This window comes from Saccopteryx leptura, chromosome 4 (assembly GCF_036850995.1).
Source record: "Saccopteryx leptura isolate mSacLep1 chromosome 4, mSacLep1_pri_phased_curated, whole genome shotgun sequence".
Classification (NCBI taxonomy): domain Eukaryota; kingdom Metazoa; phylum Chordata; class Mammalia; order Chiroptera; family Emballonuridae; genus Saccopteryx; species Saccopteryx leptura.
This window is the reverse complement of record NC_089506.1, coordinates 195,358,866-195,375,003: the sequence shown is the minus strand read 5'-3', so window position 1 is coordinate 195,375,003 and position 16,138 is coordinate 195,358,866. Positions and strand designations below refer to the sequence as shown.

The window sequence follows — 16,138 nt, the reverse complement described above, 5'->3', positions numbered from 1 at the left end:
TAAACAGAAAGACAGAAAGTGATAGTGTTTTGGTTTCTGCTTTGTGTAGATTAGCATTAAAAGCTCCACCTCCGGACAGAAACATGACTTTCTGATACCAGGAGTTCCAAGAATAAATGGGTACAACTGGGTTTGTAACCATCACAAAACCATTTCAAGAAAACATACCTATTTATGGGGTCCATATAAAAAAAATGGCAATTTCTAAAAACACTGGAGAGCCGCCATTAAGATTTTAATAAAATTACTTGTCCAGGTAATTCCCAGTAAACTGCACCTGAAGTAAAAATGTGAGAATGCCAAAGCTTTTATTTGTACAGCTAACAACCCAAGAGAACTGATAAAGCACCGATTCTAACAGTTATTGATGCTTTCAAGTAGGAAAAAGCATTATTCTCAAAAAAGTTTCTTAACAAGGCAAAGAGGAGGTCACGAAATAGGGCGTAATGAGAAGACGTACTTTGAAAGAACTTGAATACACACCTCCGAAGGCTCACGTTCTCTGAGGGTCAGCAGTGTCTCCTTCGAACTGCACTCAACCCGTCCGTCTCAGCCCCACTTCCTGCGTTCCCCACCAGGACAAGATGGCTGCTCCAAGCTGTAAGTGCATCACGAGCCGAGCTTTCCTGGTATACACCTACCTGTTATGTCAGAGTCTTCTGTATAAGGTTTGCACACAAAGAATGGTCAATAAATGTTCACTGAACCAGAAGATATGGGAAGAATGAACTAATTATCCCACTTAAAAAATTAAACTGCTTTCTAACGTCAAAATATTTTAGACAGAGGGCATGTGGGACAATCATTTGACAGTGAAAAGACATGCTATTCATGCTCTGATGCTAAAAATAGTTTGTACTTTTATGTAAAAAAAGAAAATAGAGGCCCACATAAATATCTGCATGTAAAAGGGTTCTCAGTAAATTCCAGCTCACCCCCCCCCACCTTCCTCCCTTCCTCTCTGTCTCCCTTGCTTGGTGGCCTCGTTTGGATCACCTCTGAAACAGCAGGCTGTAGATTCCCGGCCAGCTTCTCCTGGCAGCACTAGCAGTCTTACTACCCTGACGGGCTAGGACCCTGGGCAGACAGACAGTGTGGCATTCCATGGAGAACAGCAGACGCCATCTTCTTGGAATAAATTTTTGCCTGGTGTGTATGTGCTGATCAGTATCTCATTTTACATTCATGTCCCCAGAGAGGAAAAACAAAGGTCATATTGTATTGCCTTCTTTTTTTCCTGTAAGCAATTAATGTTGGAATGCAACAAGACTGTGTGATTAGCAATGTCGTCAATTGGAAAAATAATTATTCCAACCTTCAATCATGCAACTTTAATTACTGAGCACATTTTTCTGTGTGCTACAAACACCACGGTGGAGAGAATGGGTATGATGCTCTCCTTCAGGAGAACCTGGAGTCCAGCAGAAGGGGAAGACATTAAAGGAATCCAGAAAGAAAATTATATAATTATCTAATGCAAGGGTCCCCAAACTACGGCCCACGGGCCGCATGTGGCCCCGAGGCCATTTATCCGGCCCCCGCCGCACTTCCGGAAGGGGCACCTCTTTCATTGGTGGTCAGTGAGAGGAGCATAGTTCCCATTGAAATACTGGTCACTTTGTTGATTTAAATTTACTTGTTCTTTATTTTAAATATTGTATTTGTTCCCGTTTTGTTTTTTTACCTTAAAATAAGATATGTGCAGTGTGCATAGGGATTTGTTCATAGTTTTTTTTATAGTCCGGCCCTCCAACCGTCTGAGGGACAGTGAACTGGCCCCCTGTGTAAAAAGTTTGGGGACCCCTGATCTAATGTGTCGTGTTAGAAAATAAAATGGGCGAGTGCGAAAGAGAAAGGACTCGAGGCAGAGCCTAGAGTGAACAATAACATGGCCAGGAAAAGCCTCTCTTAAGAAGGTGACGTCTCAGCTCAGGCCCAGAGTTCGGGAAGAAGCCCCCCAGACAGAGGGAGGACCAGTGTGGGTGGGCAGAGGAGCACGGGCAAGTGTCCGAGACAGGAAAGCCCGACATACTGGAGGGAGTGAGGGAAGGAGGGACGGGCGGGAGCCGTGAGCAAGAGGAGGCAACTTGCGGGGAAGCTGAAGAAACAGAGTTGGAGAACTGAGCGCAGCAGCTCTTAGGAGTCAGAGTTGTCACGTGAACTCACTGAGGAGCCACTGAGAGGACTTGGCGTCTGGGAATGCGATCAAATGCATATTGTAAAGATCATACTGGCCGCAGCAGGCAGCCGGGTTGAAAGGGCTCGAGGATGGAAATGTGAAACATGAGAGAGGCATCTCAGCTCTTCGAGGCAGGGATAGCAGGTGGTGCTAAAAAGGTGAACTTCACTGTGTGCAACAGAGGCCTGGCCCCTTGTGTCACATGGTAACGTCCTCAGGAGCTTTATGGTAGCTGGGGAGAAGGACACAAATACAGCCAACTCTACAACGGGGTACAAAATGAAAAAGCTCAAAAGTGAATTATAAATAGAGTTGACCATATATCCCAGTTTTCCAGGAAGACCTGATTAAGCTTATCGTTCCAAGGTAATTATTAACAGTGCCCCTTTCACTCCCAGAAATGCCATGCATTCGGTAATAAATTCTGGAATCACCCAGTTAAATACAAAGGAACATGGGAGTTCTGAAGAAAATGCAATTAATCCTGAGGGAAAATATCGTAAAAGCTCCAAGAAGAGGCAGACTTGAAAGGAGTCACTGAAACCTGACCAGGTGGTGGCGCAGTGGACAGAGCATCGGACTGGGATGCAGAGGACCCAGGTTCGAAACTCCGAGGTCACCGGCTTGAGCACGGGCTCATCTAGTTTGAGCAAAGCTCACCAGCTTGGACCCAAGGTCACTGGGTCACTGGGTTGAGCCAGGGGTCACTCACTCTGCTGTAGCCCCCCGGTCAAGGCACATATGAGAAAACAATCAATGAACAACTAAGGTGTCTCAACGAAAAATTGATGCTTCTCATCTGTCTCCCTTCCTGTCTGTCTGTCCCTATCTGTCCCTCTGTCTCTGTCACAAAACAAAACAAAAAAACCGAAGAAAAAGAAAGTAGTCACTGAAAAACAAATGTGACTACTGAGGGTCATCCACACCAGGGAACAGCACAGGCACAGGAGCAGCTGTGTGGAGACAGCACGGGACTCGGGCAAAGGACAAGAGACACAGCTAAGGCCGGCCGGTGTCCCGGAGAGCAGGGCTGAGGAGAGGACACTGGGAAGGCACGCTGCCACCATCGCCTTTGGGACCTGAATGTCCTACACTAAGGGGCGTCGACTTTGTTTCGGAGGTTATGGAGAGACACCGACACCTTTCTAACAAGAGAGCACAACAGCAACGAGTGAACCTGCTCCAACTATAGTAAGAGTCCAGATAAGCACGGTACTGTAGGTATCAGTAAGATGCTGAGCGCAAAGGGCCCTCACGGCAAAGGCAGCAAGGAACCAGGGGCAAAGGCATTCTGCAACTCCGAGAGCGCATCTCAGTACCAAGGGCTGGAGCTGGGTGCGAAGGGGCACACGCTGGAGTCACCGGGGGAGCAGATGCCCACTGCTCCCTCCGCTCTCCAGGACGAGCGAGGAGGCGGCTGGCACGCCAGGACACTGAAAGGGAAGGATGTGGAGTTTAACAAAACTGTTTCCTGGTGATTCTGACCTCGCTCCTGTCTGCCTCTTCTTCCAAACCGACAGCCCGTCTTGCTCTTTCTCTTTCCACCTCTGAGCCTTTGGTTCTCTTCCTGGCTCCCTTCCTCTACCTGCTGTCTCTTGCTTGCTTCTCAACCCAGCCAGGATCGCACGGGAAAGCGCTCTCCCTATCCTCCCCACTGCTGTTTTCATTTGAGAAATACAGATTTAGAGTTTTAATATGGGGAGGTAGGAGGCAGGGGAGAACTACACAAATCGGTTATTTAAGTTTCAAAAAGTACCATTCAACCCCCAGCAGTGAGTGCTGGGGTCCACTGTCTGACAGGCAGCGGCACTCCTGCATCCTGATGATGTCTTAGGGAAATGTGATGATAGGACTTTTTAAGTCTGAAGTCATTATTAATAGCCTTATTCACACCGTGTGATGATTGCATCAGCACATTCCCCACGCCTCTCCAGGGGAGCGGTGTTCCTGGCCTCACAGCAATGCATTAAAAAATGAGTGCTACCTACTGTTGACACACCTCAGGCAATTGTTAAATCCTAAGTGTAGGTTGTGCTGCTTAAATAAAAATTCTTCTGAGGGCTTTTATTCTGTTTGGTTTCAGAAAGAAAAATATTTCCTTTTGAATTTGTGGAACCCAAACCAGAAATTCAAGTATAATATTTTATTAAATTGAAGCTTTCTCCATAATGGAGAAAACAGTTAATGATCATAAACCTCCACTCATACACAGGCAATATTTTCAGGTTTCATTCATACCTGCCCCCTAATACTGCCACCAAATAACACCAATTTTTATAATACGGTGGGCTTGTAAAAATTATACAGCTTAAAAGCTCAACACCACTGCAGTGCTGAAGGAAGAAAAAATAAGCAGAATCTAAAAGAAAGAATAATGAAAAAAACTCCAGCTACCATATGTATAAAAGCTGTGTTATTTGAGGGAGTTGGTTAGTTTAAGGAGAGAAGAATACAACAAATGTTTCTACCAAGGCTACATTCTAGTAAACTCCTACTAAAAAGAAGCCATTTTGAAAAACATTATTTGCTGTGATATAGTATCTATGGCATTTGGGAGAAATTTTATTTTTTGCCAATAATATTTAGGAAAATAACTCAATTAGTAAATATAGAAAACAAGACAATAGCCCTTGTGTTTATAAAAATTTTTTTCACACAAAATATGTTTCAAAAAGGTTAAGATTTGTTACAAGTTCTGCAAATAGCACAGTACTGTCTGTAAGGTCAGTGGATAATGGGGAAAGCTCAAGGCCAGGAACTTGGGTAGGACCGCCCGCAACCAAGCGCGCCAAAAGAAACTTCCCAGAAGCCCTCTGGAAAATAGCGACCGTTTGCCAGCCAGTGAGATCTCACCACGTCATATTAGCTCAAACACCCTAGGGACCCTTTAAATATCTCCCACTCGGGTCACCACTTGCGACTTCCTTGGCCTCCATCTTTCCTCAGGGCCAGGGAACCTTATTGGGCGGGATGCATGCTGTACTCAATAAAGCCTTTTACTATTCCACACTTTGTGGCTCCGACCCCTTCCTTCTTTCTCGGCAGGGAAAAATACCTTACATTTTGGTGCTGAAACCTGGGAGGAGTTTGCAGTCCGCAAGGACCGCTCCTCTCCCCGTCCCCTCCGAGGAAGAACCAGGATCTCCGACCTTCCACCCACTTCGGCGCACAGTGCGGTAAGTCCCCTGCCTCCAGCCACCCTTGAGTTCTTTCCTCCGAGACTCCCTGTCGGGAAACCGTAGCTATGTCAGGGAAGTCTTTTCCATTCCGAGTGAGTGTGTGCTTGTGGAGATGTCCCAAGCACATCCACTTTACCTTATCTGTCTGTGGCCAGAGCTTGAGTTTTGGGACTCTGATGCTCAAATCTGACCACTCCAAGGACTGAGGGCGGCCAAGGGGACACAGGAATCTCCCTCCCTAAAGAAGAAACTGTTCTTCTCTGCTGTGGCCAGGCCACAGAACCCACTGAATTAGCCTCCTGAAGGGACTTTCAGTTTTAACACCCTTGCTAATTTATTGCTAAAAAAAAAGCTGGGAGCTGGTTGGAGATCCCTTACATACACGGCTTCTAATTATTCGCGTGGCTGTCCTTAATCTCTGTGCCGCCTGTTCCACCACGCAGGCCTTTTTCTGGCCAGAAAAACCTCACCTAAAACCTCCGATCCTAATCTTTCCTTCTCTGCGGACTCCCAACTCTCTCCCTCCTGCCTGACCCCCGGGACTTCTCGCTTGGCCCTCTGAGGACTTCTTTCACCTGGGTCTCTTCCCTCCGAGAGCCCCCTTCCCTCCCTTTGCAAACTCCTGTTTCTTATTCACCACTACCATCTCTCTTTCTCCTCCCCTGCTGGCCAAGGGCCCCACCCTTCACTGTGTTCTCTAGTCCCTCCTCCATCAGGCCATTCTCAGCCTGGCATTGGCTCTTACACTGGTTTTCAGGACGTCCAACCCCAACTTTCTTGCAGGAAGTCCTGGCTCTGTCCTGCCTCTGGCTCCAGCATTTCCTGCCAGATCTGGGTGCCGGGCTCCCCACGAGCCCCCTCTTCTTATTCTCAGCACCCAAATCCTTATCCGGAACCTGTGAACATGGCATTTAAAGTTTTTAATGATCCCAACTAGTAGAAACAGGCCAAGGCTGTTTGCCAGGCCCATATGCAGCAGAAGGTAACGCTCCAAACCCAGGCTCTTGTGGCAACCCTGAGGCCCACAGAGCAACAGAGGCAAGGCACAGGAGATGCCCCAACCCAAGTCCAAGCCACAAAGAGAAATCCCAACAGCAGCTTGCTTTAAGTGTGGCAAGCATGATCACTGGTCCCAGCAGGGCCCCTGCCCGCGGCTGCCCACTGAGCCCTGCCCTGGCTGCAAACAGACCGGTCACTGGTAGAGTGACTGCCCCTTTGGGCAACAGGCTTTTCCTCAGCGCCTCTACGTGGAGGACAAGCCGCCCGAATGGGGAGGCCCATCCAGCCAGGTGGGTGCATCACTCAAACTCCTAGGACACGGCCTGGACTCGGAGAACCCAGGGTATGCTGCAGCTAGTGGGTAAGTCCATCTCATTTCTTGTGGACACGGGGGCTACCTTCTCTGTTTTGCCATCACACTCTGGACCTCTAGTTCCCTCACAGGTCTTGGTTATGGGAATGGAGGGGACCCCTACTTTTCCCCTTTTTACGCCACTCCTGACGTGCAGTTCTGCCTCAAGCTTGCCTCCTTACAGGACCACTGGCAGTAGGAACCACTGGACTCCATCTATCTCCGGCTCACCAAAAGGCTAGACCCTGCAAATCCCCCTATTACTCCTCTTTTTAAAAAATCCTTACAGGACCACATCTGCGAAGTTTCTTAACTCACACAAAACAGTTGTTCCTCCTGACACCCCTCAAAACTACCACCTTCCGATCTCCCCCTCCCCACGATGCCCCTAATCAGCAGGAAGTAGCCAGACGAATAAACGGCGCCCCTATTCTATTTAACACAAAAGGTCAGAATATAAGGTCGGTGGAATAATGGGGAAAGCTCAGGCCCGGGAACTTTGGATAGGACCGCCCACAACCAAGCGCGCCAAAAGAAACTTCCCAGGAGCCCTTTGGAAAACAGCGACCGTCTGCCAGCCAGTGAGATTTCACCACGTCATATTAGCTCAACCACCCTAGGGACCCTTTAAATATCCCCCACGCGGGTCACCACTTGCGACTTCCTTGGCCTCCATCTTTCCTCAGGGCCAGGGAACCTCCTTGGGCGGGATGAGCACTGTACTCAATAAAGCCTTTTACTATTCCACACTTCGTGGCTCCGGCCCCTTCCTTCCTTCTCGGCGGGGAAAAATGCCTTACACTGTCCCCTTTCCCTTTTCAAAATATAAAACGAATACATTTCAATTTATTTAAAACTATGACTCTTATATCGCCTGCACCCAAGGAGCCTGGTGCCACATGCTGACCCCACCCAGGGGACTCTGGCTCCACAAGTCAGAGGTGATGCCTGGGAATTTGCATGTTCACAGAAGCCCCAGAGTTGTCCTGAGTTAGGTGGTCCAAAGACCACCCTTTGAGAAACATTTTTCTGTATGTTTCCTATCCAGAAATTGCAGCTAACTGCTTCTCAATCCCAATTACAGCTAGTCTCAACCACGCAGAACCAGCGCTGGCAATTAGGACCTGTCTGGCTCTGTACTACATGATTTCAAGACATGTGACACGAGCGCTTCCTGAGCAAATGCAGGTGCAAACAGTGATCACAGAACGGCCTGCTACAACAGCATCACTGTAGGCAGACACGCGGGAGGAGTGGCAGCTTCTGCAGAGCTGTGATCAATGAATGCAGGTGAAGTGTTTCAGCAGGCCTCTGGAAAGACACCAGGTGGGCCTCTGACAGGACTTGCCTGCATTTGTGAACCACTCCGTCGGTTTCAGTTTGTGTGTGTCTGCAAGCACAAGGGTGAGGATATGCGCCCCTAGGTGGGAAAAGACCCAAAGCTCCTGCAAGAACTTGGTTGCATCTGCTTGGTATAAAATTGTCAATGCTTGCATCAATATGCAATGCTCCAGAATTCCTTTAGAATGCCGCAATAGGTTCTCCTAGACATCATTAGGACCCAGCAGTAGCTCAAGTGCACTAAAACAGTTGGGTTCCTGTGGCAAAGCAGGTCTAATGGGACTGAGGGTTAAGTACAGCAAAGGGTGTGTCATTAAGGTCCCTCAGCCGGAGCCTCCGGGACTCTCTAAAAGCAAGTATCAGTCCTACTCAAACAGAACATATAAATCAGCTGCTACTCACTGAAATGTTCAAGGGAAAGCTAAAAAGAATGCAGTAATACTGTATCTATCTTCATATTTAATTAAAAAGAGAGCTAACAGCACTTCCAAGAGGGAGGTCATTCCTTGTTCAGCACAAGATTTCTCTGTGCAAAGCTATTTTGAGAATGGGCAATAAAACAATTCAACACACAAACACTTACAAAAGCTACCATTTCGGAAATGCTACTGACGCTTTAGCTAACAACTCTGAAGATGAAATACAAACGGCAATCCCGCAGCTGGAAGCAGCCATAGAGAGGCAAAAGCATCATCCACTGTCAAAATTCAGTCTAATGCACCATCCTCCTCTTCCCTCATCAGGCCTGGAGGCCCCAACTGCCTTCACCAGAATTGTATCATACAGAAAGGTTTATCGGAAGAAAAGGTATATGCAAGAAGTTAAATATAATCGCTCAAAGTTCAAGAGATCAAATACTCATTTTGTCCTGCATACCAACTGTATGAACAATAAAAGGAAGAATAATGGTATCCTACAAAAAACTAATAGAGAATACTACAAGATAATAGCAGATTTAAAATAACCACCTTACACCGTTGTCTGCATTTAAAGAGAACCACACAGAGGTGAGCTGTGGGCAGATGGCTTCGTTTCCAGCCCAGTGAGTGCACAGTTGGCTCTCTGGGTAGGAGGAGACATTCAGCTCTGCCTATGTGCACATACTGGATCTTCAAATGCACCTTCGGCTTTTCCTCCTTGGAAAAATAATTACAAATTGGGCATCAAGACATCCAACAGTTCTCAAGTAACATTCACCACACAGAGTTACTGCCTGTGCCTGCCTTAAAGCCCACCCACAATTTCATTTTCAATTAGCAGCTCTTCGGAAGGCAGTAATGAAAGCACTTGCTAAAGAGCATTCAGATGTCACTGAAAGACTGCAAACCCAAACTGTAAATAGCACATTATGAGTCGCCTGTCACCACCATCAACTCCCACGAGAATCTCGCCACACGTGGCTATCACAACCATCTGCTCAGCTCCCACCAACACCGCTGCAAACCACACAGCCACCCACCCACTTCCACCTCCCACTTGATACCTGTCATGCAGACTTGTGTGGAGATGGCCTTGCTGTGAGCAGAGATTAGAATGCAGAACACACAGAGGCTTATTTCATGTTCTGCTACTAAAATCTGACTATATACAGGCAACACTGTATCATTAAAATGTAAAATTAACACCAAAAGGCGGTCTTTCATAAAGAAGCGGAGTTTGTCTACTCTCATCAACTATCAAAGGTGTAGTGGCCAAATTTTGTTAAGAAAGAAAAAAACATGTTCTTTCACCATTCAATCACTAGTATTACAGAACTCATGTCAGATAAAGTTGAGAATCATGTCTGTCACTTTGTCCTTCTTATTCCTCTATAGTATATGGGATTTAAACACCCTTGATCATGAAGTTTTGTACACACATACACAGAACAAATCATGACTTAGGATCTAGTGAATGTCACTGTATTACAGAATAACTGTGATAGGTCTCAGGATCGCGCAAACCAAGTTACTGCCAATTCCTTTCACTGCAGTTGCTTTTCCAGTTTCAGCCTATTTTCTCTCTGTAGGTTTTATTTTATAAGATGGTATTCAATGTGCTATGTTCATTTCTGGTCAAACTTCCTAAATTTTAATTAAGAATTATACAGGTCACTTGGGATAAAATTTATGACCGGGCACATCACTCTAAACACTTCTGTCTCTCCGAAGTTGAGTGTTGTTTATACTCACACTTACCAACATTCAGGGCTGACAGAACATATCTCAGACAACTATATGAAGCAGCAAAAACCATACACTCAAAAGATCTAGAACTCAAAAAATGACTATTACTGTTTCCATATGCCCAAGTTAAATAAAACAAAACACCTTCCACATAATTTATTGTGTTAGTTCCAGGTTTTCAAACAAATACCTCCAATATAATATATAACTAATTCTGAACAGAGGTAAGTCTGACTTGGGGTTTCCTCAGTAACCGTTTTAAAACTGGCATCTTATCCTTAATTAAAGTCAGTCAAGGTTCCAAGAATGATTATAAGCCAATCTTTCTTCTCCCAATTTTTCTCTATGTTTTTACTCTTATTTTTGTAAATTGAGCAAAGGGTAAAAAGTAACATGCAACTTAAATCCATAAGAAGGAAAAATAAAGTTTTGTTTAATATCTGTTTAAATTTTTCATGTGACTACACAATTTCTGAAAAACAGATGAAATCCCAATTAATACATTAAACTCGAAAGTTTGAAATATGAAGTAAAAATGATTTAACTGCAGCTCACATTTCTTGATATTAGCTCAAGGCACCTCCAGTCATTTAACCATTGTAACAAATGTATTTATGAAAGAGCACAGAGCAAAGTTCATATGGCTTTTTTATTACTAAAGTATAATCCTTAATTACATCAGTGTTTCAAATGCTCTGATTTCCAGACACCTGTAGGCTCTACACTCAAGCTGGATAAATACCTGTGTGAGTTCAGCCTGGATTTCCAACCAAAACTAATTAGCAGTTCTTCAGATATATGACTTGAACTGAATCTGTTTAATCAAAGTTTTCCATTATAAATCCTCTTTCGCAAGTTAATTTCCACCAGTAACAAATGTCACAGAGAAGTCCTCAAACAACCTGAGTCAATCTAACTGCAATAAAGGATCAGCCTCAAAGGCAAAGAGCACGGGCGAGGTCACCTGCCCCATCAGGATGAGCGGAAGCACAGATGGTGGCTTAGTCACCTGGACCCTCTGTACCCGCAAAAACCACTTACTCCAAACAATGTCATGCAGAGTAGAAGCAACCACCAGGCACAGTTCTAACAAAAGCTCTAATTTTAAATACTTGGCACTGGGATCAAGTCTTCTTCTAAAAATCAGTATGCATTTTTGGTATCCATAATTTGTAATTTTGTATACATTGTGTTATCTTCATTGTCAGCTCCAAATCCTCCACCTATTTCCTGTGGTTCAGTTCACGCCGGAAACAGAAAGGGCAGCCCATGGACTAGATGGAGATTTAGGGATCTGCAGGGGCAGATTTAACAGCGGGCACAGCAGGCGCACACCCAGGCCCCAACTTCTGAAGGGCCCCACAAAACCCCAACTTTACACTTTTTCTAATGACATCAAGTTTGGTTTCATACATGCAATTTAAACAGTAATAGTACATAATATTTTTTATTTATTTAAAAATACAGTTAACATGTATTTTTATTTTCCCTGTTTCTCTCTTTTTTAAGGGGCCCAATATTTTCTTTTGCTCCCAGGACCTCAACTGACCTTAATCCGCCTCTGGGAATATACATCCAGAACCAAGTCTGAGGATTCTCTAAACCAGGGGTCTCAAACTCAATTCAGCATGTGGGCCGAAGAGCAAGATCACAGCCGTTCGGTGGGCCGCACTAGGTCTACAAAAGGCAACTGTTACACAACACTTTTCTCACTGCAGTTGAAAACAAAAAAAAATCAGTACAACAAGCACAATCGTACATGCAGTTTACTCAGTGTCACAAAACGACCAGAAACTGTAGTTTCGCATCACAACTGCTGTTAACTAAGCTAATATCTAGCTAGGATGCTAGAGAAATGAAAAATACAAGTAGGCCCCTAGGCTTACTTAATTTTATCCAAAATATTTTGAACTTCGTGGATTAGTCTGCGGGCCGCACAAAATTGTTCGGCGGGCCGCATGCGGCCCGCGGGCCGCGAGTTTGAGACCCCTGCTCTAAACTCTCATCAACTTTTCCTCACTGCCTCTCTATTTTTATTGTTTTTTTAATTTAAGATTTTACTTAATGATTTTTAGAGAGACAGTAAGGGGCAGTGGATGGGGGAGGATTGGGAAGCATCAACTCATAGTAGTTGCAAGCCCAGGGTTTCAAACCAGCTTACCTCAGTGTGCCAGGTCGACGCTTTATCCACTGCACCACCACAGGTCAGGCACCTCTCTGTCTTTAAAAATACTTTGTTCCCTTGGTGTTTTAAATGATAAAGTACTAAACTTTTAAAGCATTCCTTATGGTCTAATAGTTATACATAGTGAATGAAAGTTTACCTCAAAACACTAGGAAGAATTAAGGTTTCCCGAAGTGCTTCCGAGGGAAGTCATCATTTGGCTCAACTTTTTGGCAGGATGTTATTTCACCGTGTTCTCGGGGGTTTCATTGTGAAGTAGTCTCCCCGCCAGAGAATACAGCTCCTTACAGCAAGGACCTACACACTCCTGTTTTAATCTTGCCCCTTCCGAAGTCTAAGTTAAAAAAGAGAAACTACCATATCCTTCTTAGTAAGAGCTAAAACTGTTTTATATAATGGCTGAGAGCACACATAATAAACAAATAGCTCCGTGTAGGACGAGTATAGGCCCAGGGACAGGGGTCAGAAAGACATGTACTCTTTTGTGTGTAACAGTTAACTTGCTCCTTTATTTTTTCAAACCCCTTTGGAAATGAAGGAGACTGTGTAAATTCACCATACAAAAAAAAAAAAAAAAAAAAGAAAGAAAGAAAAAGCAACCATTTTACAAGACAGTTGCCAGCTCAGCATCTTCTAAGTCAGTGTGTATTTATACTTAAAAATATAACTCAACAAATAATTTCCAGGGGGGTGATTAGGTGCTGGAGACGAGCTTTCCATTACCAGTATGGAAAAACATTGAGAACGGAGGTTTCCTAATCACGCAGAAGGACAAGCGGCTTGGTTTCAGAAATACGCATCTCTCTTATAAAACTATTTAATTGCACTCTCACAGTAAAAAGATTAGTTGCCTTCAACGGATTCTCAGGAGGAAAAAAAGATCCTATTATTTCCTCTCCACGAAGGAGTAACATCTTCCCATAATTACAGGAAAGCCGTGTGTGAGTTCCCTGCTCAGGAAGTACCATTTCCTAATAAAATGCAAACTTAATCCACTCTCACCAAGTCAAAAATAAAGACTACATTCTCAGCTCCCACTACCCTCTTTCATCTGTAGTTCTTGTGATTATCACTCCCTGGAAGAGAGGCACTGAACAACAATCCATTAATGTGGAAACTCTCCTCCAGGCCCCCTCCCAGCTGAGGTGGCAGATTCATCCGGTAAGGGGCAAAGGCAGCAGGGGGAGGGGGAAGGCAGCAGAGGGGGCGGAGTCATTGTGACGTGTGCGGGCATCTGGCAGGATAGAGAAACAATCACAAATACCCTTAGCACAAGTTTCTGAACTTACACTGTGGCCATAAAACACTCCTGTGGCCCCTTTTACCAATGATCTCACAACAGACGGCCCTTGTCGGCACTGACACACAACCAGCCGGGCCTCCGCCTCCCACTAGGGACGCATCTCACACCTCTCCTTTCAGTGTCTTCACAGAGCCAGTCATGCTCCAAAACTGAATGACCCTCAGACCTAGCATGGTCTTCCCGTGCAGACCTCAACAGCGCTATGTATTTCTGTGTCAGGCATCACTTCAGAGAGGAAGGGGCCTGAGGAACCTCCCATTTCACAGATGGGCAGCAGCAGACCGGGGTTTGTTCTGGGGCTCATGGCAGCACATGTAAGTCTGGGAATATTGCAAACAAAAAGTTTCAGAGCTGTATCTCCATTATTAATTTCTCCTTCCCTTCCTATTAGAAAAATAATACTTGAGTTGGGCTGTCTATTTTGTCATGAACACTGATGATAAGAAAACAGCACTGGTTTTTAAAGCCCAGCCCGTACCTAGGCCAAAATACGATTCTCTCTTTCTGTCTCTCTGATCCACGGAGTCTTTCAAACATTTTGCCAAAAACAAGGACAGATTTGATTTCAAATACCAGTACTACCGGAATGCTGATTGTGAGGACCAAAAGCTACTCAAATTTGAGACATACACTCTCTCCCCAGAGGACAAAGTAGGAAGAAGAATGTTAAGGACAGAGAATGGGAAAATCATGGTCTGGGAATAAGAGTATCAAGGATGAGGAAGCAGGGCTTAGTGCAGACTCAGAATTAAGTTGGTTTCCTTCCTGAAAGGGTAAGAAGCTCCCACCTACCCTGTGGGGAGGGAGTGCCTGGGAGAGGTGGTGGTGATTACACTGCAGCCCATCTCCACTGGGGAATACCGTATTTCCCCGTGTATAAGACGCACCCATGTATAAGATGCATTTTAATCTTGGGGCCCATAATTGGAAAAAAAGACAACAAGCGTGAAAAGAAGGAAATGCAGGTAAAAAAGAACTACAGCCACTGCATAAGACGCACCCAGATTTTAGATCCCAAATTTTTCAGAAAATGGTATATCTTATACACGAGGAAATACAGTAGTACTTTCCTCACACATCTAGCACATCAAGGCTTTAGCTGGAAGTCACAAATACCATGGGAACAACACAGTCCATGGAAGCTAGCCCTTATTCCCCCATCTCACTCTCTGAAAACAAACCTAATATTAATAAAAAAAATAAAGCTTCATCCAAAAGTGCTTGCTTTCAAACATTCAGCTTTCTCTGCCCTGGTATTTTATCCAGATTCTTCTTGTGCCTTTCTAAGCCGTTTCTATGACCAAAATCACTGCTTCTGACCACTACTCGAGAAGTTTCTAGAAATACTTCGATTCCCTGCGTCCTATGACCCGGAGTCCTCCTTCTCTTCATGCCCATTCCTCTTCTCCAGAAAGGCAGAATGTACAGAGGTAATGAGCAAGCCACAGAAATCTGGGTCTGAATCCTGCCTCTGTCCCTCACTGCTAAGTGGCCTGAGACAAGCCACGTGACCTCTTTGAGCCCCAGCTGCCACATCTGTAAAGTACATCATACTACCTACCACCTATGACTATTATGAGAACTGCAGATGATACTGCACAAACTCTCCCACTGAAAGACTGTAGCAGGCATGCATTAGATAAATGTGAGTAATGACTAATATAACTGCAATCTGGCATTTCATTTCAGGACACATGTACCTCTTGAGAAACTGTCGTGTGTGTACATTTGGGGACACTTCCCTGAGAGCCTTCTGCGGCCAGGCTGAAACCCCTCACTCTAGATGTCTTCTCGGGAGCATACCCTTTTCTATTACCTGTCAGGTTGAACGCTGACCCCAAACTGTCCACTAGATCTAACTGAAGCTTTTGATCCTTCCTATCTTTTAACTGAAAATCATCACCAAAAATATACTCGACTAGATGCTTTACAGGAGTTATTTCCAAACTGGCCTGACCATTACCAAACAGGCACTTTCTAAGACTACAAATATCTCTGCCTCCCCTCCCTGAGGATTCTAATGCATTAGGTCCTAGGGAGGGGCCAGGACTTTGTGTTTTAAAAGGCTTATGATAATGGTTGTAATGACCTATGAGGTTTTAGAACCCCTGCCTGACTAGGCGGTGGCGTAGTGGATCGAGTGTCGACTGGGATGCAGAGAACCCATGTTCGAGACTCCGAGGTCGCCAACTTGAGCGTGGGCTCATCTGGTTTGAGCAAAGCTCACCAGCTTGGACCCAAGTTCGCTGGCTTGAGCAAGGGGTTACTCGGTCTGCTGTAGTCCCACAGTCAAGGCACTTAATAAGAGAAAGCAATCAATGAATAACTAAGGTGTCGCAACGAAAAACTGATGATTGATGCTTCTCTTCTCTCTTCATTCCTATCTATCCCTCTCTCTGTCTCTGTAAAAAAAAGAACCCCTGCCTTCTATAATC

At 45.0% G+C, this 16,138-nt stretch overlaps 1 protein-coding gene across 3 annotated transcripts in view; it reads right to left on the bottom strand.

Moving 5' to 3' along the window:
• The window catches only part of AUTS2 (activator of transcription and developmental regulator AUTS2), a 1,175,598-nt gene that overhangs the window by 870,790 nt on the left and 288,670 nt on the right, over positions 1–16,138 (bottom strand). The window lies entirely within an intron of this gene.